This window comes from Geotrypetes seraphini, chromosome 2, assembly GCF_902459505.1.
Source record: "Geotrypetes seraphini chromosome 2, aGeoSer1.1, whole genome shotgun sequence".
Lineage (NCBI taxonomy): Eukaryota > Metazoa > Chordata > Amphibia > Gymnophiona > Dermophiidae > Geotrypetes > Geotrypetes seraphini.
The window spans coordinates 497804042-497830468 of NC_047085.1; the positions used below are offsets into that span (position 1 = coordinate 497804042).

Below are 26427 nucleotides of genomic sequence, written 5' to 3' on the forward strand. Positions count from 1 at the left end.
TACGAGATTTCTTCTTGGGGAAAAAAAGAGGACATGTGGCCCTGCCCTATTCTGCCCCCAGTCAAAAAACGCTACAGTGGTAATTGACTCAACTATGATGTAATTGTTGAGTGACTAAAAAGATAGATATTGAACACTGCAATGATTGGTGGGTGAGGCGGAGCAATCAGCCTTCATGTTTCTGAGCAGAGTTCTATGGCAACATTTTGAGTTAAAACTCTTTTTCTATATTATTTTTTGAGTGACTTTTTTCAGTTATATCTATTCTGCCCCCAGGCTCGCCTCCGCACAAACCTCATCTCTTTTTCCCCAAATGCTGGCCTCAGAGGCCTTCCAAAACCCGGACAAACTTCTGGGTTTTGAAAGTCCGTCCGGGCACCCTCTTAAAAAAAGAGGACATGTCTGGGTTTTCGCAGACATCTGGTAACCCTATTCAAGACACACACACTTTTGCCTCAAAAATGTATCTATCAATATTCTCTCATTGTCCTTCTTTTGCAACTCTTGCATCATCACCTCCACCCGATGTTCTAAACCTAGCATGCATTTAACGATCGATGCTAAACCAGTTCTAACCGGTTTTACATTGAAGTGTTTTACTTACCGATGCACATAACGGCTTAACGCGGTCTTATCCATGCTTTGAGTCAGCCTCTGACTCTGCTATGCAAATGTAGTACAAAGAGATCATTAATATTAAAACAAAGGACTTTGGCTGATGCTTTGACATTGCCTCGTGATGCACAAACTGAAGTGCCGATTTTTAGAAATAAATCTTTTTATTAAAGAGGAAATATCAATGAACAGTACAGGATATGAAAGGTAGAATTTCCAATAAGCAATAAAGGTAAACAATCCCCCCCTCATCCCACTAAGTCAGGGATCTCAAAGTCCCTCCTTGAGGGCCGCAATCCAGTCGGGTTTTCAGGATTTCCCCAATAATATGCATTGAAAGCAATGCATGCAAATAGATCTCATGCATATTCATTGGGGAAATCCTGAAAACCCGACTGGATTGCGGCCCTCAAGGAGGGACTTTGAGACCCCTGCACTAAGCCCAGCAACACAAAGGTAGCAAGGAAATACACACCAAGATGATATGATAGCAATTATGTGTCAAGAAACAGCAAGTTTATTCATGGCTTGATATACTGACCATCACATGCATCTGGGCGGTTTACAATATTAAAAACCCACCCCGACCCTCTCCCACCTTCCTACAAAAATCAAAACCAAAGTCTGGAAACACAGAAGTGCCAATTTTTAATGCCCCCAAATTACCAGCTGGTCCTGGAGTGCTGGCACGGTAAAAAGCACGTCTCGAGGTGCATGTGTTGGGGCTGGGGCTGATGATTGCATGACATGGAAATCTTAAAAAAACAACAACACCCCACTCCAAAACTTGGTAGATGTCACTATCATCATATTTCTCAGTAAATTTATCCTATATTGACCAATGGGGGGGAAAAAAAAAATCTCAAAATAGCAAATGAAAAAGCATGTGCGTGTTAAAACTGCATCTTGAGTGCATGTATTAAAGGCAGCGGTCTCAAACTCAAACCCTTTGCAGGGCCACATTTGGGATTTGTAGGTACTTGGAGGGCCTCATAGAAAATAGTTAATGTCTTATTAAAGAAATTACAATTTTGCATGAGGTAAAACTCTTTATAGTTTATAAATCTTTCCTTCTGGCCAAATCTTAATAATAATATTGTCATTTATAGCTAAAGAGACATATGATCAAGAAACTGTTTCATTTTACTTTTGTGATTATGATAAACATACTGAGGGCGTCAAAACAGTACCTGGCAGGCCGCAAGTTTGAGATCACTGATTAAAGACGTGCTTATGCACGTTCATTGAAAGCTGCCGACTGCATAGTTTATTGGTAGTTCTCCGCCCCCCTCCCTTCCCCTCCATCCAATAGCATAGGCGCACCTATGATTGACACATGCATGCCTATGACGTAGCATTTCTTGACCCCACAATCCTGTTTCCGTGGACTATTCTGCGCATGTGTCGGTCACTTTCTCCAACGACTGATCGGATGAGATTTCTGTGGACCTCTGCGCACTTCATTTGCATGTGAGGTGTTTTGGGCATTGTTTGTCGTTTTGAAATCATTTAAATTTACCAGCACTACAGCGACCCAAGGGATTTTAATGGCAATTTTAGAGCATCGGGGTCTTAATCTCATACCCCACCCCCTTTTTACAAAACCGTAGTGTGATTTTTAGCAGCAGCTGTGGCAGTAACAGCTCCAACGCTCATGGAATTCCTATGAGTGTTGGAGCTGTTACCGCCACGGCTAAGTGTTTTTTTATTGTCACATTCGGTCCCTTGACATTCCATGAACTCGATTTTTAGCACACTCATTCTGTTGTAAACTGCTTCAAAACTATTTTGTGCTAAGTGGTATATCAAGTAAATAAATCTAACTTATTCTCCATAAAGAGACCAACTTTCTTTCTTATTCCTCTCTCCTGGATGATCTGGACCTTCCCTCACGCCCTCCCTCCCCTTCCACACTTCTGTTCCCTTTACAACTTTTTCTCTCTTAGATAACCCTCCCCAGGAGTAGTTGTCTGATCCCTGTACAGTTTATTTAGGCCTAATTGTCAACCCCATCCACCTAGCCTTTTATAACTCAGTTCCCATCTGTAGTTGCACTGATAATGCAACTAACTGAAACAATGCCTTGTCTTGCTCCTCCTTAGGGCTTGCATGCTCCAACCACTCATTGCTGGAATCCCTGGGATCAATCTACAGATTATATACATAATTCAGCACGGTGAAGAAAATATAGTCTGCCTTCCACTCTATTCACTTGATCAGGCTACAGATTAACCATATTCTGCAATATTGCTTAGTTTCTTCCTGCCAGCTTTCTTCTGGCACAGTATTACTCTTATTTACATAGGTGATCCTTGCCAACCTTTTCCCCCTCCTCTGGTACCTACCTCCATAGGGTGCAAAGTGCTATTAACTTCTCTTCTTGGTTGATCCTCTCCTGGATCTTCAGGACATTGTGCATTGACCACAGCAGGAATCGACCCCCTCTTTTACCTAACTGCAATAGCAGTTTCTAGCGTGGGGAGCTGCGCTGAATGGCCCGCGCTGCTCCCGACGCTCAGAGGAACTCAGTGAGCATCGGTAGCAGTGTGGGCCATTCAGCGCGGCTCCCCGCGCTAGAAACTGCTATTGCAGACAGTTTCATAAAAGGAGGCCTAACCCCCCTCGTCTACGAAACCGCGCTAGCGGTTTTTAGCGCAGAGAACGTGCAGAGAGCCGAGCTGAATGGCCCACGCTGTTCCCAATGCTCATAGAGTTCCTATGAGCGTCGGGAGCAGCACAGGCGATTCAGCGTGGCTTCCCGCGCTAGAAACCGCTAGCGCAGTTTCGTAGAAGAGGGGGTAAATCTTCCCGTTGACATGGAGAGTAATGGCAAAAGGGAAAGCCCATTTTTTTTGTTTTACTTTTTCCTTTCTGAGAATGTCCGTGAAATCTTTTGTCACTTTTCTTTTGGAACGTGAAGGCAGCGTCACGATTGGTCAGATGCTGTGGATATTTGAATCTCAAGCACAGGATCCAATCAAAGGAAGTGGCCACTCGGTTCTGCTGGCCTAGGTAAAGTTCCTACCAGAATCACAGCCAGCATTCATAAGTAGCGGTTTCCCGTGTTTTCTTTTTCATGTGCATACGATGACCCGATTTGCCCTTGAAATTCCTTTTCTATAGAAAATTTCACCTGCTGTAATGTCCAGTTTTGAAACCTGATTCTATCATATCTCCTTTTCGTTCATCACGTGAATACATTATGAGTAGAGAATGACACGGTGGCAAAATTCATCACCGTTCCTGTCCCCGCGGATAACTGCGGGAAATAATCCCTTGCCATTTTCTAGTGTCTGTCTCAACCTCAGTCCTTCTACACCAGCATTCTTCACAGCATTCTTCTTGAGGGTCAGTAGTTGTGGCCATTCGTACTCCGATTCTTCCCTCTCTCCTTAAAGAATGACATGAAGATGGTTTCCCGCGGTTATCCGTGGGGACAGGAACGGTGATGAATTTTGTCACAGTGTCATTCTCTAATTGTGAGTCTGTTGAGCCTGTCTACATAGTGATTAGTATTGCAGGCCCTGTGGCCTTTTCCTGAACTGCTTCCGTCCTGTTTCAAAGGTTCAGTCCTAGACTAACCAGAGTGCTGCTGGCATCACCACTTAGACCCCTGAGCCTATTGGTAATCAATTAGTGGAATAAAGAAACTATTAAAGCACCCTTTAGGTTCTCTGAAATAATTAGTCCTAGATTTCTCTATTTTTAAGTTTTCAATTCTTGTCCTTCTATAGCAGTGGTCTCAAACTCGCGGCCCGCCAGGTACTATTTTGAGGCCCCCGGTATGTTTATCATAATCACAAAAGTAAAATAAAACAGTTTCTTGATCATATGTCTCTTCAGCTATAAATTACAATATTATTATTAAGACAGCCAAAAGGAAAGATTTATAAACTATAAAGAGTTTTACCTCATGCAAAATTGTCATTTCTTTAATAAGACATTAACTATTTTTTTCTGAGGCCCTCCATGAACCTACAAATCCCAAATGTGGCCCTGCAAAGGGTTTGAGTTTGAGACCACTGTTCTATAGGATACATAGATAGTAGAATTTTGTGTTTCAGAAATGCATCTTATACTTTTTAGCCTTGAAACTTCTGAAAACCTTTGATCATGCTTCTAGTAGGTGAACTTTCATAGAACTTCACATGTAGAATGTATTCTATGTCATATATGTTAAACTCAAATCAAAATACTAGATGGCGTTTGTATATAATCTGTGCATATCAGGATAAGACACATGCAGAATAGAGATGTAGGATGTGATGGCAGATAGGGACTGGAGAACCCACCTGACTTATCTAATTCTTTTTTTTTTTTTTAAAGGCTATAGATCCTAATTGATCTCAGGTTTACTTGGTTTTGATACTACTGTTCTTAAATTTCATTGTTATTTTTGCCTCCACTGGTTCCCCTGGAAGGCTGATGTAGCTTTTTATACCCTTTCATATTAGAAATGTTCTGTGGTGATACTCCTGATTCCATTTTCTTGGAGCCACTTATCAAAGGTTCTCATTCTAGAACTTCCTTTGAAGACAAAAGGGGTTATTACTTATACACACAGTATTCATTCCATTGATATGTTTTAGATGTCTTGTTATATTCTTTTTTTCTCCTCCTTCTCCTCTGTTCTACAAGGGATCTTCAAAAGGTTTCCGCACTTTTATTTTTTTTAACACTTATTTATTAAATATCTCAAAAGCAAATCGCATCACTTTTCCACATAATCACCCAATACATTTTCCCCTGTGTCCTACTAACTTCTTAATGCCATCAGAAAAGAATGTTTTTGGTTGAGCCATGAAAATATGAACGTGTGGAAACCTTTTTGAAGAACCCTCATATACCCCTCCTTTACTAACACGTAGAGTGGGTTTTAGCACCGGCAGCGGCGGTAACTGCTCCAATGCTCATAGAATTCCTGTGAGCGTCGGAGTACTTACCGGCGCTAATATCCGTTGCTATGTGTTAGTAAAGGAGGGGGTGATATTTAGGTAATTACCATATTTACTGTTGTAAGTTTGCAGTCAATATTTTTTTTTTTGCCTGCATGTCCTGAGTAGAGTGTAAGCTCTGCAGAGCAGGGACTAACTGTATAGCACTGTGTACTACAGAAGTAATAATAATAATAATAATAAAAAATTAGAAGAAATAATAAAGTCTAGTTTCATGGAGTTTTTGCCATCTCACTCATTAGGAGAGGCCTTGACTCATTTATTTGAAAACTTTCTCTGTCTCACTCATCGGAGCATCAGTAGCAGTGCACGTATCTTGATCACTGCTTTCACAAGAGAGAAACCTTAGAGAAGTAAACCAAGTGGCCCAACCAGTAGGAAGCAGTAGCGTACTAAGGGGGGGGGCGGAGGGGGTGGTCCGCCCCGGGTGCAAGCCCTGAGGGGGTGCTCCCGGCTTTGCCGTTCAGTCCCCCCCACCCCCGAAGGATCGCTCGCCCCCCTGGCCTCCCTGCACCACCTATGAAGCAGCCCGCAGCGGTATCGCGATGTCAGCGATCCCTGAGCTGCTTCGGCGCTGCTTCCTGCGCCGCGGTCCTGCCCCTCCTTTGACGTCAGAGGAGGGGGCAGGACCGCGGCAGAGGAAGCAGCTCCGAAGCAGCGCAGGGATCGCTGACATCGCGATCCCGCTGCGGGCTGCTTCATAGGTGGTGCAGGGAGGCCAGGGGGGCGAGCGGTCCTTTGGGGTGGGGCGGGCAGGCAGGCCTTCAAGGGGGAGGGGGGGTGACAGACAGGCAGGCAGGCCTTCAAGGGGGGGGACAGGCAGGCCTTCAAAGGGGAGACAGGCAGGCAGGCCTTCAAAGGGGGGACAGGCAGGCAGGCTTTCAAGGGAGGGACAGGCCTTCAAGGGGGGGGACAGGCAAGCCTTCAAGGGGGGGAAAGGCCTTTGGGGGTGCAGGCCTTCAAGGGGGGATAGGCCTTCAAGGGGATCAGGCAGGCCTTCAAAGGGGGGGGACAGGCAGGCAGGCAGGACTTCAAGGGGGGTGCAGGCCTTCGGGGGGAGGGTGCAGGCCTTGGGGGGGGGAGTGCAGGCCTTCAGGGGTGGGATGCAGACCTTTAAGGGGGGGACAGGCCTTCAGGGAGGGGGACCCTGGTGTAGAAATACACGGAGGGAATGGGGGGGTTCAAAGAGACGCGCATATGCCGGACTTTGGGTGGGAAGAAATAATGGGTCTGAAAATAGAGAAGAGGGAGAGAGATGATGGACCATGGTTTTTAGAGAGGGAAGGAACAGAAAGGGAGAGAAGTTGGACACAAGGGATGGTGTGGAGGGGGGATAGAGATACTGGATAGGAGGGTAGTTGGGAAAAGAAAGGGAGAGATGGTGGACCCTGGGGTGGTGGGGAAGGAGAGAGAGATGCTGGATGAAAGGGTAGTTAAGAAAAGATGGATCGGTGGAGGGAGACGAAAAAAGGATAGATGCCAGATCTCCTGGGGAGGGAAGGGAAATGGGGAGGACAGAGATGGCAGATGGATGGTTAGCATGCAGAAAGAAGGAAGAAGGAGATCCTGGTAAGCAAGTTATCAGAAGACAACCAGAGCCTTGGACCAACAAGATTTGAAAAATAACCAGATAACTAAAGGTAGAAAAACTAATTTTATTTTCTGTTTTGTGATTACAATGTGTCAGATTTGAAATGTGTATCCTGCCAGAGCTGGTGTTAGACCGCAAACGTGAGCTAGGATTTAACAGAGAGGAAAAGTCATTTTTGTTTCTTTATTTTATTTACACCACAGCATCAGTGTGGTTAGGAGAAGCCAAAGGGGGGTGAAAAAGCTATAAAATAAACCCACCAGGATGTTTGAAAAAAAAACAACCAAAAAACAAACAAACAAACAACAAAAACCCAATTGGGCAGGAAAGCTGAATCGAAAAACCAATTCAATAGGCTGAATCGAATCAAAATTTATTTTTTTTTCTTGAATCGGGCAGCACTAGTTTGCGCTACTATCTTAGACTTTAGGACCTGGGATTGGAGAGAGATGGCATCCTCAGTACTTTATAATGCAAGTGAAACGAGGATTTGGTCAGACTTTTGAAGGATCTGCAGAAGAAAAATATTGTATAGGCCGGGGACATGAGGCATCAGGAAACGGGAACTTTTCTTCCTTCTATTTTTGTAAATGGCAAGGCTGAGGATGTCAGAGAGTTCAGTTAAAATATGTGCTTTATAAGAAAATATAATAATGTAATGTAATGTAATTTATTTCTTATATACCGCTACATCCGTTAGGTTCTAAGCGGTTTACAGAAAATATACATTAAGATTAGAAATAGGAAAGGTACTTGAAAAATTCCCTTACTGTCCCGAAGGCTCACAATCTAACTAAAGTACCTGGAGGGTAATAGAGAAGTGAAAAGTAGAGTTAGAGGAAAAATAAAAATAAAATAAACATTTTAACAGGATTTTAGTTTCCAGAAAAAGGGCTTCTTCAGGGAAGAGACTTGGCCGACAGTCCCAGGATGTCTATGTCTCCTCCCCTGCGATGTTCTCCCATCCATGCATTCCCTCCCAGACACACTGCCCGTGCCCCAGCCGCTCCAAGGAGGCTGCCCCAGATGAGGCCCACGATGAATGCAGGATTCTCTCCTCTGCGGGAAAGCCGCCCGGGGCCGACAGTCGATCTTCATAGCGGATTGCAGGGGGGGAAGAGTTCACACTCTTGGTAGGATCGGGTCTGTGTTCTCTCGGTGGTTGTGGCTGGTCTCGTTGCTGCTTAGGTGTAAAAGCAGTTGATCTCCACTGCTGCTGATATTTAAAAGCAGGCAGATTGATCTCTCCAATGGACTGCAGGGGGAGGAGTTCACAATCCTGGCAGGATCGGGTCTGTGGGCTCTTGGTGGTTGCGGTAGGTCTCGCTGCTGCTTGTATGTAAAAGCAGTTGTTTTTCTACTGCTGCTGATATTTAAAGCAGGTAGATTGATCTCTTAAACGGGATATAAGGGGAGGAGCTCTCGATAGTGGCGGCTGGTCTTGGTGCTGTTTAGGTGTAAAAGCAGTTGATCTCCCAATGCTGCTGATATTTAAAAGCAGGCAGATTGATCTCTCCAACGAATTGTATGGTGAAGAGCACACACGCCTGGCAGGATTGGGACAAAGGCTCTCGATAGTGGCGGCTGGTCTTGGTGCTGCTTAGGTGTAAAAGCAGTTGATCTCTTACTTCTGATGATATTTAAAAGTAAGCAGATTGATTTTTCCAACGGAATGCTGGGGGAAGAGCTTACTTGTCTGGCTGGATCAGGGCAAAGGGCTCTCGGTAATGGTGGCTGGTCCTGTTGCTGCTTAGGTGTAAAAAACAGTTGATCTTCCTAGTGGACTGCAGAGGGAGGTGGAGCTCACACTCTTGGTTGGATCGGGTCTGTGGGCTCTTGGTAGTTGCGGATAGTTCCGCTGCTGCTGAGGTGTAAAAGCAGTTGATTTCCCACTGTTGCTGATATTTAAAAGCAGGTAGATTGATCTCTCCAATGGACTGCAGAGGGAGGAGCTCACATGCCTGGCTGGATCAGGGCAAAGGGCTCTTGGTAGTGGTGGCTGGTCCTGCTGCTGCTTAGGTGTAAAAGCAGTTGATTTTCCTAGCGGACTGCAGGGAGGGTGGAGCTCACACTTTTGCAGGATCGGGACTGTGGGCTTTTGGTGGGTTGGTCCCGTTGCTGCTGGGTGTAAAAGCAATTGATCTCCCACTGCTGCTGATATTTAAAAGCAGGCAGATTGTCCAGGGAGAGGAGCTCTGCACTCAAACTGCCATCCTCCTTGCCTCCAAGTTCCGGAATCTTGTGTTTTATAAAGTTTATAAGCATTGCTGGCCTACCCGGTGAGGTGTTCCTAATGGTGGTGGTAGTGGCGGCAGCGTGTCAATGTGTTGAGAGGAAGAGGTGGTCTGGGAAATTCTGCTGAGCAAACTCCGGGCCCATTTCCACCCCCCAGTTAGTCCACTCCACTCAACTGGTTCACACACTGAGTGGGTTTTTAGGTATTGTGCCTGGGTAGTTGTTTTGGGATCTCTTCCAGTGGTTTGTCAGTATCTCCTTGTGGTCCAAGGAAGGAATCTTTGTTAACCTTAGCATTGACCTTCAGAATATGTTTGTAACAGCGCTGCTTGTGTGGCATTAGGCTATGTAGTGATCGAAAGAAAAAACCAGACCTTTGCACATTTTTGCACTATATGGTGGGTGTATGAGGAGATTCACATTTCCTGCACAGCTAAGTCCTTGTGAAGTTACCTTGTTCTTTCTGTATTTGACATCTAGCAAGGTCTCTGTTTGGAAGGAAAGATCTAAGCTTAAAAATGAAGTGGCCAGAAGTTATGGTAAAAGCAGATAGCGTTGCTGATTTTAAGAAAGGTTTGGACAAATTCCTGGAGGAAAAGTCCATAGTCTGTTATTAAGACATGGGGGAAGTGTCTGCTTGCCCTGGATCGGTAGCATGGAATGTTGCTACTCTTTGGGTTTTGACCAGGTACTAGTGACCTGGATTGGTTACCATGAGAATGGGCTACTGGGCATGATGGACCATTGGTCTGACCCAGTTAGGCTATTCTTATGTTATGTTCTCGTCTGTAGGGGCCTTTGTTTTCACTTCTTATTTTAATGTTTTTTTTTCTGGAAACTTATAAGTGTTTTTTAGAATGGGAACAAAAATGGAAGAGAATTAATGTGTGTGGAATGGGGGGGGGGGGTTACTAATTTCTTCAGCTAAATAATTCAATCCACCTCAACCAGACATAGGAGAACTCACGCACCATTCGCACACCCTCCATCTAAAATCGTCAAAAGAAAAAAACTGTTCGACAACCTCCTAACACTCGACCCCCAACTCTACAACTTATTGACCTCTACCACAAACTACAAAACCTTCAAAAAAGAAATAAAAACCCTTCTATTCAAAAAACACATAAAACCAAACTAACACAATCAGAACTGTCCCAAGCATCACCTGCAACTACTCCATATGTACTTCTGATGTCATGACAATTCAGACATAATTTATGTTATGTTTGGAATAATGGTTACATATATGAGGTTCAATAAAAGAAAATTTTCGGTGCCTGTTTCTATTATGACCATTTATTTTTCATGGTTATTACAAAAAATATTTTTTTACATGAGGGGGGGGGGGTGTCAAAAAATGATGGGCCCCGGGTGCCACATACCCTAGGTAAGCCACTGAATTGAGGTGAAGGAGAGGAAGGGTGAGATGGTCATGTGCATACCCCGAAAATAAAACCTAGTGCCTAAGAGATAAGAGATTGCCTTATTTTCGGGGAAACACGGTAGTATGGGGAATCACTATCTGTTACCACTACAAACTCGTCACTGTTCCTGTTAAAACCATTATAAATGGAGGTGGTATGATCCACCAAACTCCTTCAGCTCTCTCTGTAGCAGGGTGATATAGAGTGATCTCAGCGTTTGCATATATGCAGAAGGCAAAGGTTAACAGAGAGTTTAAAAGTTTAGTAAGGATTCAAGGAACATTTCTTTGCAGTAGTTATTTTAGTTAATTCTAACACACTAATTGGGCTATCGGTGCTTGCTTTTCTATAAAGACGTGGGCATTGTATCTTAAAAAAAAATGGAACCTCTCATCAATTTCTCTGTTAAAGCCTTGAACTTTTCAACTCCTACAAACCCTAGGTTTTATTTCGGGATGGCCAAGGCCTTAGCAGCTGCAGCCAATCAGGCTGATCAGCTCCAGCTAGGTGGAGCCATGAGGGAACGTTAAAAAAAAAAAAGCAAGACTGCCTGAGAAGCACCTGTACTAGAAACAGGGTGTCCGCGCGCTGAGACACAGGCGCCAACGTTCCAAAAAGCTGATTGGGGTCGGAGGTGTCGCTGAACAGAAGTGGCTCCTTCCGGGCCGCAGTGCAAAGTTATTGCCCGATATTGGCGCTTCTCAGCCCTCCCCGCAAAGTCGCTGGAAAAAAAGCTTTTGGAAACGGGAAGGTAGGTGTGCGACTTCCTTCAGCCTTTTTATTGACTATATTATGTATTTCTGAGGGCTTTTTTTTTTGTTTTTAACTTCTGCAGTCCTATGTGTACTCTGTTATTAAGGGCTTGGTTGGCTGCCTTCTAAAGTGTGTGGAGACTTTCTTTTTTTTTTTGATGGGTGCTTCGGCTTACAATCTGGGGCAGATGGAAGCAGGATGAACGTTTGTAGGCATTTTTATCCCGGGACAGTATTTCATTTTCTGGCCACTCTTAATTCCGTGTTTCCACGAAGGTATTTAATTTGCTGGCGCTGTTACAAAGTTGGCGTTTGTGTTCTAGCTTAAAATATACTTTTTTTTTTTTTTTTTTTGCTTGAACTGGTTTTTGCCTATGACTAACCTAGAACTAAAGAGCATTACGGACTAAATATCCACGTCTCGTGTTTTTCTTAATCCCTTATAGGGGAAAGCCTAGAAAGGAAGCTCTGGATGTTTGTGATGCTAGAACGTTCTGTGGTTATAACTTGGTGTGTTTTTGTTTTTTTTTTTTTTGGCTATGCTTACTACTAGTGGTAGTAGTAACCTTATCCCTTCTCTTATATTCTCCCAGTTGAAGAAGGTTTTTTTTTTTATCAGGTGGTGTTTTAGTAACCTTTTCCCCCTAACTAGGTTGTTTTTAATTGAGATATCAATAGCTGTATGTTTGAAATCTATTTTTAACTGATGTATAAATTTCAGCATTGGAACTGTATATGTGATTGTATTTATTAATTGATGTGTTTTTTAATTATACCGTTGTGAACTGCCTAGAACTACTGGCAGGGCGGTATACAAGAAAATTAACTATGTTTATTATTAATAAACGGGAAGGTGTAATACCACCTGTGAACCAAGCCCACGCTCACTAATTAAGCACCTAAACGAGGAAAGCTTTTGAACTTAAATCCTCTTCTCCCTACCCCCACACCCATGTAGAAAATGCTCTACCTGCATTACTTATAGCAACAACTTTGCAATGTTGTATTGCATGATCTGATGACCTGTTGCTTTAGAATGTCCTAGGAGTTCATATAGGGCTGTTCTTATTTTAATTTTGGTCTGAATTTTGGAATGAATTTTATTGATATAGGGAGGGCTGGGAGGATGGGTTGGGGGAGGTAATTTAAAGTATTTAAGATTTATGGTTAAGAATGTAAAAATGATTTTGTATAGTATAAGATATCATATTGTATACTTGTTAATTGAAGTGAAAATGAATAAAGAATTGAGGAAAAAAAATTTTGGTCTGGCTCCTTGGGCAGTATCTTGTAACCTATGAAAGGCTTTCTTAGGTTGGAGTGGTACTGGTGATGGGAGGTGAAGGTATTTTAGATTTAGAACAACAGGGGTGTCCAACCTGTGGCCCTGTGAAGTATTTTGTGCGGCCCCTGTCAAGGGCGATGCAGTGTTTTTCTTCTGCTACCCACGGGTGTTTACCATCTTGCTGGCTCCCTCCTGTCTTGCTGCAGCATTTGCGCGTTTGGCCCCAGAAACATTTTTTTCGGCCAATGCGGCCCAGGGAAGCCAAAAGGTTGGACACCCCTGATGTATAACAATAGTGTTAGCAGATAAAGGTGGTCTCGGGTACCTGTGGCTACAAAAAGCCTTGGAGTAAACTGTCACTACAACAAGCAAATTGTGGGGGAATACGTAACTCTTCAGTAGTCAAGAGACAGCCTTAGACTCTTATCCCTACTCCTAGTTCCTACTGCCCTGTTCTCACCAACCCCTACTCTGGCATCCTATTTGTCTTGATTAGACTGGAGCTTATTCCAGCAGGAACTGTCTCCTTCCGGACTTCGTTCAGTGCTGCATATGTGTGGTAATGCTAGTGACTGACCCTTGTAGAAAGGGTACTGCTCCAGGATTCAGTGACTCGGCTGGGTAGCAGAATTTTCGCTTGGCTAAAATACATGTGGCACTTAAAAATGCTGCTGAATATCTCAAATTATTTATTCATTTTTATAACTTGCATCAAGTGTAACAAAAAGTAACATCATTTTAACTTAAATATATCGCTTGAAATTCTATAATTAATCATACTCAATATTTTATCCCATGCCCTCCCAACTCTTCAATATATCATAACACGTATATCATATAATAAAGACTTTCCTTTCATTCAAAGCACCTAGTGAAAATTCAAAAAATTACCCCCTCCCCATTATTTCATTTGTAGTAACCAGGAAAATGATGTTTATTCATTGTAATTTGTTAATGGCCCCCACACATCTTGAAATCCTATTAAAATTCCCTTTCTGAAGAGCTAATGTTTTTTCCGTTTTATAAATATGACAACACGGCTGCTGATTATCTTGAGCCCCCTGCACTGTCCAGTTACTGCCCTAGTGGGCTGTTGGTAGAGCCGGTGGGGGGTGGGAGAGGAGAGCTAATGCTTAACAAATTTAGTGGTATTCAGGTATTCCCAAATTAAGCGTCTAAAATCAAGGTTATAACAGCCTTTTTGTTGTCTTAGTTAAGGTGATAAAGGGATACTGGTTGGTGCCTGATTAATCACAGGGTAGCAGCAAGCAGGGTTTCAGTTAATGCCCCCCCACCCAAAAAAAACCCCAAACAAACCTCTGAAGGCTTCAGGGTTGGCTGATCTCCCCTCCCCCCATAACACTCATTAGGATATTAAGCCTCCACAGGGTAGACGACCTGTGGCCTCTGAGACCATGTGGAGTACATAAGGAGCGTTATCTAGAACTTTGGTGTCTTTATTTTTTTAAATTTTTTAAAAATAGCTGTTCTATTGGTTTTTATTTATTTATTTTTTTTCTTATGGGAGGTCTAGAGCTCTGTATTTCCATTTCTGACATTGCCTAAGACAGATTGTTCACCCTCTCCAAGGTAGGGAGAACGAGAGGGCGCACTAAAGTTGAAAGGGATAATTCCGTACAAACGTAAGGAAGTTCTTCACCCAGAGAGTGGTGGAAAACCGGAACGCTCTTCCGGAGTCTGTTATAGGGGAAAACGCCCTCCAGAGATTCAAGACAAAGTTGGACAAGTTCCTGCTAAACTGGAACGTTCGCATGTGAGGCTGGACTCATTTAGAGCACTGGTCTTTGACCTGGGGGGCCGCCGTGTGAGCGGACTGCTGGGCACAATGGGCCACTAGTCTGACCCAGCAGCGGCAAGTCTTATGCAGCTCTCTAGAAGTACTGACACTGTGGTTGTCTAAGGGGTTGCCCCACCCTGCCCTAGAACATAGCAACTACAATACTGTTGTACAAAGCATCGTTTTGATTCGAATGGTCTTCTAGAAATTCTTTAAAGGTCCGTGTTTAAAATGCAATGTTAAATTCTTTCTCCCCTCTATAGCGATTAACTTGTTCCTTTGATCACTCTCTCCTCAAAAATGGATTTCCTGCCCTATTAACCCTCTTTCTTCCTCCCGTCTTAAAGTCAATCAATTTGTACCTTTGCTTAATCTTTGTAAACCGCATAGAACTTCACGGTATTGCGGTATATAAGCTGTTATTATTATTATCATTATTATCATCACTCTCATTTGCATGAGGACCCTTCGTGAATCAGCCCTCCCCCCTCCCCCCCGGCAATGGATCAGATACTTGGCCTTAGTGAATCCAGCCCATAGTCCTTCGCTAGCTTTCAGGTCTGTAACAATGAAAAGCTCATATCACTGGTCAGTCCTCCTTGCAAATTCATAAGCTATCCTGAAGGTTAAGGAAGGGACCCTGAAATAAGCAGACCGTCCTGTAGTCATTACAAGTCAGACTTGTCCAAAATAGTATATCAAATTAACAAGCTGATGAAACAACTTCCATAACACAAATAGAGCATTTTATTGTCTTACATGCACATTAGAGAATGACATGGTGGGGGTGGGGTGTCAAATTTTTTCCCCATCCCGTGAGTTATTTTTCTGTCCCTGCAAGCTCCATTCTTATCTGCCCAAACCTCAAACACTTTAAAATCATAAGTGTTTGAGGCTTGTGTGGTTAAGGCAGAGCTTACAGGAATGGGACAGACGGTGACAAAAACTCGTGGGAACAGGAAAAATTGAGTTCCTGCAGGGATGGGAGACATGTATCCCTGTCATTCTCTAATGCACATATCAGCTATCACTTTTTTTGTCAGTGAGTTACTCTAGTACAGGGGTAGGCAATTCCGGTCCTCGCGAGCCACAGGCAGGTCAGGTTTTCAGGATATCCACAATAAATATGCATGAGATAGATTTGCATCTCAAGGAGGCAGTGCATGCAAATCCATCTCGTACATATTCATTGTGGATAGTCTGAAAACCTGACCTGCCTGTGGCTCTCGAGGACCAGAATTGCCTACCCCTGATCTAGTATATCTTGTAACTGATATCTGAAAATCCCTCCCACATAACACAAAAGGGAAGTCTTAATTGCAGTCAATTGCGTGAAGCACTTTGGTACTAACCATCTAAGGATGTACCATATGATCTTGCCTCATTCAGATTGTTGCTGAGGTACTTTACCTTAGAGAATGACACGGTGACAAAATTCATCACCGTTCCCGTCCCCGCGGATAACCGCGGGAAATAATCCCATGTCATTTTATAGTGTATTTCAACCTCAGTCCTTCTACACCAGCGTTCTTCAAAGCACAGCTTGCGGGTCAGTGGCTGTGCTTATGTGAGCCAAGGATAATGAAGCCATTGTGACATCACTGATGTGATTGGCTCTTAGGCACTGGTGGAATGAGGCATTATGACATCACAATATCTGCTCTGGATACCAGAGACTGTCATTCTGGAGTGTCTATCTCAACTTCAATCCTTCTACACCAGCATTCTTCAAAGCAAAGCTTGCGGGTCAGTAGTTGTGCCCAATTATACTCTGATTCTTCCCTCTCTCCTTAAAGAATGACATGAAGATGGTTTCCCGCAGTTATCCGTGGGGATGGTGATGAATTTTGTCACTGTCATTCTCTACTTTACCTCAAAGTGAATCTTTATTAAATTAGGAATAATGTCAGGTCTTACTTGGAGGAAGTTGCTTTTTCAAACTGGCCATGAGCAGAACTTTATACAGGGATGCTCATCCTACCAAAACTGTTCTTTAAATAAATCTTAGGTATTATGTGACTTATCCAAAAAAGCCTCTAAAATTTGCTAACTTCATATATTGGTATCTGAAAACAACTGACCTATGACAACAAGCCTGTGGAGGGTGATCAAACAGATGTTTATAAAAATACTCAGAGATACGAAACTCTGAAGGGAGGCTGAAAAACCTCCCTTGGGTAAAGAGTTTACCTTCCAGTCATTGTTGTTTCATAAAGAATCTTTGATCACCGACTCCAAAGGCTGTATATAAAACGTTGTTCAAAAATTCCAAACAGTCCAATTAATTTTTCTTGTTCCGATGCCTTGACCTCGAGTTCATATACTCATTATCCCTGAACGGATTTCAGCAATTTCATATATTGAGCATTTTGACCTTTTGAACTTTTCCCCCAAGGTTTTCTGTGTAGTACTGTGCAACTGAATCCTGGCTCTGAATCAACTTTTTTTTTTCTGTAGGAATCACTTTGATCATTGGGGACTGAAACAGGATTTGCTGTTCATCTTGAGGGAAAAAAAGGCTAGTTTAACGCAAAACATTCCTGGTACTGTGGAGATGGTACTGGATTGTCATGTGCTGTGGTAGACACTTGATGCTGTCCTCTACAAACTACTAAATGGAAGACCTTGTCTGGAGTCCTTCCTAAAGATAAGTTTCTGTGGTAAGTGGGTTGTATTTTGACACACTTGATGTACTTTCTATCTGCACTTCAGCTAGAGCAGTGTCTTTTTTTTTTTTTTTTTTTTTTTTTTTTTTTTTGGAAAAAGATGAGTTTAAGACTAAAACATAATTAGACTTTTGCTTTATCATAGAAATATCTAACTGGCTCTTTAACTTAATGTCTGAATTCCCGTCTAACAGATGTCCCCTATATCAAATCAAACTTGGGAATGATCTTACTAAAATGTATGAGCTTTATTAGACAAGCTAATGACACTAATATAGATTGAACTATATAGACTTGGATGTGTTTGAAGTTCTAGTTTTTGTTCTGGTCAGTATGACTGCATTGATGTGAATACCTCCATGGAATACGAATGCTGCTATGGCATCTTCTTATTGCATTTTAAAGGTGTAAATCTTAGTATGTACGTTTCAATGTGAAGTTGGCAGTGCACATCTACCTTTCAATTTAAATATCAAATCCAAATTGGTGTCTACACTTTGGTTAGCCCCATGGCACTTGTCTCGGGCACACTTGTGTACTGATTTAGTGCAGCCACTGCTCAGCAGTGGTGGCTCATCACCAGTGTAGACACAACTTTTCTGCAAATGGTAAACAATACACCGATGTGATTAAATGCAGATATGGAAAGCATGCAAACATGTCCTGCATTTTCACACATGACTTTCAGCACACTTGTGACAAATGCTTATTAACTGCCTTGTGGATGCTTGGAATGAGTTGCTAAAATGTAAAGGATAATCCCCTTGTTCATGCCTGGGTATTAAGGGGTAGACACTGCACTGTCAAGTCAAAAACTATTTCAATACTAGTGGTTGAACTTTGTATTGACCCAGTTGCTTTTAAGAGCTAAAGGGAATGATGAAACAGCAAGTCTCTTGTAACGCGAATACCCTTGATCCTTCAGGGTACCAGATAAGTCTTTCAAAATGGTCACATGTTGGATGCTGAAGGTGTGGTTGTGTGTTTTGTTTTTTTTTTAGTTTTTTTTTTTTAAGTGTGGTCTCCAAGATGGGCTGTTGGTAGGTAGCTTGCCATAGTTTGCCCTACCAGAAATATTACTGAAGAAGTTTGGCTTGTCTTATGGGGGGTACAGCTAAGGACAGAGCACTTCTAGACCCTGGCTAAAGGGCCCAAAGGTCTTTTTTTTTTTTGGGGGGGGGAGGGAGGCAGCTACTTGTACAATCCAGTGGTTTCTCAAGAACATGGGGGAATATTAATTATGAAAATCTGCTGAAATCATAATTACCATTAATGCTCTTGTTAACCCTTTACACTAGATGTAGGTGTGCTTGTATAAATAAGTTGCATAGCTTTATTGTGTGAGAACTAGGCACTTGGCAGTTGCAGCAAGGAAAAGGGGGGGAGACCCTGTGCTAGCTGGCCCAGGACCATAAAATTTAGAATCTGCTGCATTTCCTGATGTCCATTACAGCAGTTTAATCAGGATTTCTTAATCGCATTCATCCAGCACAAGATGAGGCCCATGTAGCATTATGGGGTATAATAGTTACATCACATTGTAGTAGAAGCAGCTGCTCTGGTTGCAAATAGAATTGCACGGAGACAGAAATCCCACCCGTCCCCGCCAGGATCCTCTCCGTCCTCACCCATCCCCATAAAAAGCAGCAATTACTTCTGACAGGATCATCAATTCCACAGTTTCTTTTGTGTTTGCGCTGCTGTTTTCCTTGTGGAATCTCTTTGGAACCTTTTTTTTTTTCTGTTCAGGTAATTAACTTAAACTCCCTCTTTTAGTAAGGCTGACGTGTCCATTATATTATATGGACAAACCCTGCTTCCAAAGCCTTCATTCCCATGGGAGTCCTGTGGGTCAGGGAGGGTCCCCGTGGGAGTCACATGGATTAGGGGGGATTCCCACGATCTCCGTTCCCATGCAGACCTCTAGTTGCAAACACTCCTAGTCTCCCTTATAGATCATCCCAACTAGTGTAGCTGGGTATCTTGACTTCCTATACTTTCATGGGCTAGATGGATTCCCCTCTCAAGCAGGTCAGGTAGCCAAAGGCTCAAACTGAGCACAGGGTTTGATGCCCAAGGAAAGTTCTCCCTAAACTTCTTATAATGGCTGCTAAAATCTTTCGCTTTCTCGCTTTTTTTTCTCACTTTGCTATGGTAAAGGTAAGGGAGTATTTCGTATCAGCAGGTACACTCAAAGCAGGACCCATGTTCTCTAAAAGTTTTTTTGGAATGAGCTATTTGCATGCTGATGTACATAAGTACAGGTTAATCCTAGTGCTGTTTCAAGTTTCTTAATTTGATTAATCGCTTATTCAAAATTCTAAGCGATGCACAAAAATTAAAAAAATTTCAGGGGGACAAAATAAAACAACTTGGACTAAACACACAGAATATACAAAACAAAAAAGGGAGAAAATACAATTGTTTGTGAGACAAGGAAAAAACAAAAGGGAGGGTAAAAGCAGAAGACTTAAGATAAATCAGAAAATAAAATTCATTGAAGGACCCTAATCTAGCTTACTAACAGTCAAATGCATCTTTAAAAATAAAGCATTTTCACTTGCAATTGAATCTGTCAAGAAGGCACTATTCCCTTAAATGGGGAGGGAATTCCATGTTTGTAATGTAATTTATAATGTAATTTATTTCTTATATACCGCTAAATCCATTAAGTTCTAAGCGGTTTACAGAGAAATATACATTGAAGAGTATAATAAAATAAGATAAATGAATAAAAAATTGGTACTTTGAAATTCCCTTACTGTCCCGAAGGCTCACAATCTAACTAAAGTACCTAAGGACAAACAAATTAGCAAATAATAGAAAGGAAAAATAAAGAATAGAGTAAATGAGATATAAAGCATCCTAACAAGAATACATAGAAAACATTGATCTCATTACGGCCATATTCTTTTGAAGCAAGTGTACATCCCAGCAATAATAAAGTGGGTAAAGTAAATTAAATTAAAATTATTTGAATTAAAACTAAATATATATAAATGAATTAATTAAGAGAGAAACCAGGGGGCGCTGTGACTGAGAAAATAAATTGTCGATGTGTGTTAATGTTTTTTCTACTTGGGCACCATAAATTGCTATAGACCTATTATACATGCACGTATAGGCTTGAAAGCTGCTGAGGATTAAAGGATCCCGCCATGTGTAAGAACTCCCCTCTATTGCAACTTTCCTCTGAAGGCCGAGTGTAGCTACATCCGTGTTGCATCATCTTCAGGCCCGACAGTCCTCATCTCCCTCTCCAGGTGCCGGTAAGTTGATTTATCTGCTAGCACAGCTACTGTTTTAAATCAATGGCCAGTCTGGCTATAAAAAGCTGATTTTGGAATTGATAGTGTTCGAAGCTGGTGCGGTTAAGGCAGAGCTTATGGAAATGGGCACCGACAGCAAAAAAAAAAACAAACAAAAAAAAAACTTGCAGGAATGGGGAAATTGAGTTCCTGTTTGGGGAGGAGGGGATAGGGACAAATTTGTCCCCGTGTCATTCTCTAACTGGTGAGGAGACAGGTGCCAGCTTAGAGCATATGTCTCATCCATGTAAGCAGTCAGCCTGCACCTCACCAGCATCCTGGGGGGAGTTTGTGATACTGTGGTATGGTGTGCATTTGACCCTCTTGCAGTAGGAGTATGGCAGAATATTTTCATGTTGAAGACAAATGTAAATTCTGCCTCTTGTACATTTTAAGTAAGACTTGGTAGGAGTGTGTTTACATATGATGTAGACGATTCACACTGTGTAGCCCACTAGTTTGTGCAAATTTCTGGTCAGCAGGATGTCCAATGTACGTTGTGAGCCAGAATTAATTGCATATACAGTATGAGACTGAACTTGTCTGTTTTATACACTAAGTTATGATGTAGCGCCATGACAACATAGTAGATGAAGGCAGATAGACCTGTATGCTTCATCCACCCACCCAATAAGATACTAATAACATTGGTATGATGTTTACATGGGCATACTTGATTTGTCCTTGCCATGTTCAGGGCACAGACTATAGAGGTCTGCCCAGCACTAGCTTTGCTTTTCGGTTACTAGTGTTACCCATCTTAAGTGCTAAGCTTGTTTGGTTCCATGTCTTCCATACAGGATTTCCTTTGTGCTCATTCAAAAAAAAAAATGCATGGTGTAAACTTGGTGTTGTGTATATATACTCTTGAAAGAAAGCTGCTTAGCTTATGTTGCCCAAGATATGACATACCACCTTATGGGGAGATATACAATATTATTCTGTGATGTTTATTAACTAACTATTAATTATTATCACGGCTCTTTATGTACAAATTAAATTAAACTAAATTAGTATTAGTGAAGTGTTCAGACCAATACCCATATATTCTGTGATCTCACTGAACTGGGTACATTTGGGACCATCATAACACTTCTATTGTCCCTTTGCCAGCCTCCATCATCTATATCAGTGGTTCCCAACCCTGTCCTGGAGGAACACCAGGCCAATTGGGTTTTCAGGCTAGCCCTAATGAATATGCATGAAGCAAATTTGCATGCCTATCACTTCCATCATATGCAAATCTCTCTCATGCATATTCATTAGGGCTAGCCTGAAAACCCGATTGGCCTGGTGTTCCTCCAGGACAGGGTTGGGAATCACTGATCTATATAACGAGTAAAACTCTTTAGATTTCTTTATATATATTAGTGAATAGATATTTTTAAAAATTCACACTTATCTTGATGGTTGTTCCAATAGGCTTGGCTTTATTTCTCTGTAACTTCCAGCTGCAGTGAGGTAAAGTGCTTAAATCATAAAGTGCTTGTGCTTATAGTGTTTACTATTGACTTCCGTGTTTGCTAAAATTTGATCTTAAGCCTGGCCCCCCGACTCGAGTTTCGGGTCCTTCGTCAGGAGGGGTCCCTGTTAAAAACATAATTTTAATTAAAACCTTGTTAAAACTTAAATATATATACGGTACTGAATCTCTATGAACTATTTATTCTCATACATATTATCTGTTAGACCTTCATATTTCGATAATCTATTTTTACATACCTATAAGGCTTACTTCTGTTAGGTTCCCACCTCAAAATGAACACGCTGTGGATCGACCTCCTAACGCGTCTTATTTATACTCATTATCTTACTTCTAATCCCGCCCCTTATGGTCTCTGAATTCTACCCGGATCTGACGTATCGGACTCAATCTATGACTTACAAGTTTAACCATTCTATTTCAGAATTTAGTCCATATGGATACATAGTATTTTTATTGAATATAAGCCGTTGTTCTTTCTGCAGCAAGATTTTCGCGATATCTCCTTCTTGTAAATTTACATGAATTAAAACCGTATATTTTAGATCTTCCAGGGAGTGGGTATTTTGTAGCCAATGAGCTACCAGGGGAGCTGTGACTCTTTCTTTACATATGTTGCTAAGATGTTCTGTTATTCTTATTTTAATCTTACGACTGGTCTGACCTATATAAGGAAGACCACATGGGCATATTATACAATACACCACTCCCTGCGATTCACAATTTGTACCCGTAGATAAACCTAAATTTTTTATCTCTTAGACCTGGAAATATCACGAAAGCTTGCTGCATCACGTGACTACATAAACGGCAGTGTCCACATGGTTTATGTGGAGGTAAAGAGTTATTTTTGAATTCCCTAATATTTTTCTTGTATTTCAACATCTCCCCCAGGTTCTGTGACCTAGAAAAAGCAAATTTCGGTTTTTCAGATAAAGCTGGATAATATTGGACTATGGGCCAGTGTTTTAATATAATTTGTTTAATTGCATTGCTGTTGTTAGAATATGGAAGTACACAAACTGTATGATGTTCTTTTGTTTTAGCTTTTGATTTCATTAGCCATGATCTCTGACAAAACTTAGCCCTTTTCCAGGCTCTCTTAATTATTTTGCTAGGGTATCCTCGATCTTTAAATTTTTTATACATGATCTCGGCTTGTTTGTCAAAGTCTTGCGAATTTGAACATATTCGTTTTAATCGCAAGAACTGCCCTATTGGTATACTGTTCTTTAGCACCCGTGGATGGTAACTCTGATACTAGAGGAGATTATTACGATCAGATGGCTTTTTGTGTAGACTGGTGGATATCTTATTTTGTTGAATATAAATTTATGTCCAAAAATGACATCTGATATTCGTCTATATTATATGTAAATTTAATATTCTGATCTTGTTGATTTATTTCTTTTAAAAACTCATTTAACTTTATCTGATCCCCAGTCCACACAAAAAACACATCGTCGATGAATCTCCTCCAGCATCTTACATAGCGAAAGTGGTTTGATCTGTACACGAACGTCTCCTCAAACTCTGTCATATATAGACAAGCTATGGTGGGGGCTACTGTAGCCCCCATAGCCACCCCTTTAATTTGATGGTATACTGTATCTTCGAATTGAAAATAATTGTCAAATAAGATCAAATTTTAGCAAACACGGAAGTCAATAGTAAACACTATAAGCACAAGCACTTTATGATTTAAGCACTTTACCTCACTGCAGCTGGAAGTTACAGAGAAATAAAGCCAAGCCTATTGGAACAACCATCAAGATAAGTGTGAATTTTTAAAAATATCTATTCACTAATATATATAAAGAAATCTAAAGAGTTTTACTCGTTATATAGATGATGGAGGCTGGCAAAGGGACAATAGAAGTGTTATGATGGTCCCAAATGTACCCAGTTCAGTGAGATCACAGAATATATGGGTATTGGTCTGAACACTTCACTAATACTAATTTAGTTTAATTTAATTTGTACATAAAGAGCTGTGATAATAATTAATAGTTGCCCAAGATATGACTACATTCTAAGCATAACACTTGAAACAAAGGGAAGAGGTCACTTGGATGCAATCTTTAAATATTTGCCTTAACTATGAGGCCAGGATCCCAAACTAGTTCTCATTCTATGGTCTTAGAATACAAACTAGTCATTCCATGTTGGCTTCTATGAAATTACCAGTTCACGCATCAAAGCACAGAATTTGCATGGAAACTGATTAAATGATTTATGCGCTAGATTCCATAGAACATTCATTCTGTTGATGTTGCCGTCATTCAGCAAAACAGTCTTAACTCCGTGATGGCCAAGTTCAGAGGAGCTTGTAGGTTATGGCTAGAGTTTGAGGGACATGGGGAAATAACTAGATAGCTGCTCTGAAGTTTTCAGTGCAATAGCCCCAGTAAAGGTGGCTACTGAGCTAGCCATTCAAGCCAAAAAAATCAGCTTCAAGTTTGGTCACAAAACATTAAAATACCTTTTTTGTCAGGGCTGTGGAGTTGGTAGATAAATCCTTCGACTCCGACTCAGTTTCTGGTACCCACAACTGCGACTCCAGGTACTCAAAATTGACTTGGGACTCCACAGCCCTGGTTTTTGTGTGGTTGGTTAGTTTTATGTAGCTTAGTTTAAAAATAGCCATGTGACTATATCCATAATATTTCTGGTATGTGAATCCTAGGTCTTCGTTATAACCTTAATGCTTTTTAACATTCTTTATTTCAGTTTCACAGATTGAACTTGGGGGGAAAACAGCAACACTTCTTGCACTCATCCAGAGCAGATGGCAGAAACGTAACAGGATTGTCTAAATCAGTGGAGAAAATACCACAGAAGACAAAGCTTTTTGACAAAAGCCCTACACTACTTGTACCTGAAGATGGAAAAGGGACTTTGATCTTTAAACTCTCTATAAACACATTGGGGAGAAATACACTTAAATGGCGGGACACGCTTTTGAAAAGACAAATCTAAAAGCTGCTTTCCAGGTGCTGTGAATAGCTTGAGCAAGAACATAAGAAGTTGCCTCCGCTGAGGCAGACCAGAGGTCCATCTCGCCCAGCAGTCCGCTCCCGCGGCGGCCCATCGGGTCTATTGCCTGAGCAGTGGTCCCTGACTATCCCTATGACCTACCTCTACTCCTATCTGTTCCCCTCAATCCCTTTGTCCTCTAGGAACCTATCCAAACCTTCTTTGACGCCCTGTAACGCGATAAGCCGTGGAAACTCGGAATCGCACTCATGAACAAGTTACAGCTTTGATGTATTCTGGGATCTAGAAGGAATAACAAAACAACAACAAAAACCACCCTAAAGTAACTGCCTTGGGTACTTCCAGGCACACAACCAATGCATAAAGTGCAAATATCAACAGGAGGTTGTGTTTGAGGAACACTATATAACCAAAGCAATATGTAATTAGTGTTGTGAATCCTCCAGGAGCACAGTCCCAAAGGGAGCAACTGCTCCAATGCGCCACCTGGCCCCAGATTTTACCGGCGTGAGAATCCGCTCCAGTTTTCAGCTGCACACCCCATATAGAAGGAAAGCTATCAAGAACATAAAACTTGCAATAAATCAACATCTACAGATAATCGCAGAAACAGGTCCCGTATGCATCGGCCTTACTACCAACGGCAAGACCGGAAAAGGAGACATTTTGATGGGGAAATCACTATGCAAAGGTCTCGACAATTAAGGGTCAAGATCGGATGCGCTAAAATATGGCAGTGGTGATATCTGCTTATAAGAGTGCATTCAATGGCAGGAACGCAACCAAAAACTTTTAGAAAATATCAAAATTCTTTTGGAGCTGAAAGACGGTGGAGTTTAAATTTATGCTAAAGCAGAAACTTTTTCTGCAGGAACTGTAAATCGGTGTACCACTTATGTGCTTTACACTTGGTGGTATTCGACGCAGCACAATTTGTGCAGAATTTTGTGCATACCTTCTGGTCTACTCTTATCCCCCATCCCATCCTCCTCCACATGGGTCTGCTCTGGCCTATTGCCCTCCAACTGACCACCCCTTCTCAGTGACATCAGACATGCCTACGGGCTGCTTGCAGGTGGCCTGGGCTGCAACATCTCTGGGAGGCCCACAGGTACGTCTGATCTCAAGGGGGAATGGGGAGGGAGAGAGGTCAGAGCCATGTGGCAAATGGAGTCATGGGTGCTAGACCACAATTTGGAGAAGGGGGGGGAAGAAGGTAACATGGATACTAGCCCGGTATCCATGGGGGGGGGGTGGCGGCATGGATGCTAGACTGCAGGGGGAAGAGGGGAGGGACCATGGATGCTAGCCCTGTGGT

At 42.0% G+C, this 26427-nt stretch overlaps 1 long non-coding RNA gene across 1 annotated transcript; it reads left to right on the plus strand.

Moving 5' to 3' along the window:
- Nucleotides 1–11380: 11380 nt before the first annotated feature.
- LOC117355900 lies at nucleotides 11381–26313 on the plus strand. The gene is made up of 4 exons (XR_004538475.1): nucleotides 11381–11571; nucleotides 17113–17315; nucleotides 20446–20590; nucleotides 24843–26313. It is a non-coding gene; the product is annotated as an uncharacterized LOC117355900 (long non-coding RNA).
- Nucleotides 26314–26427: the final 114 nt, after the last annotated feature.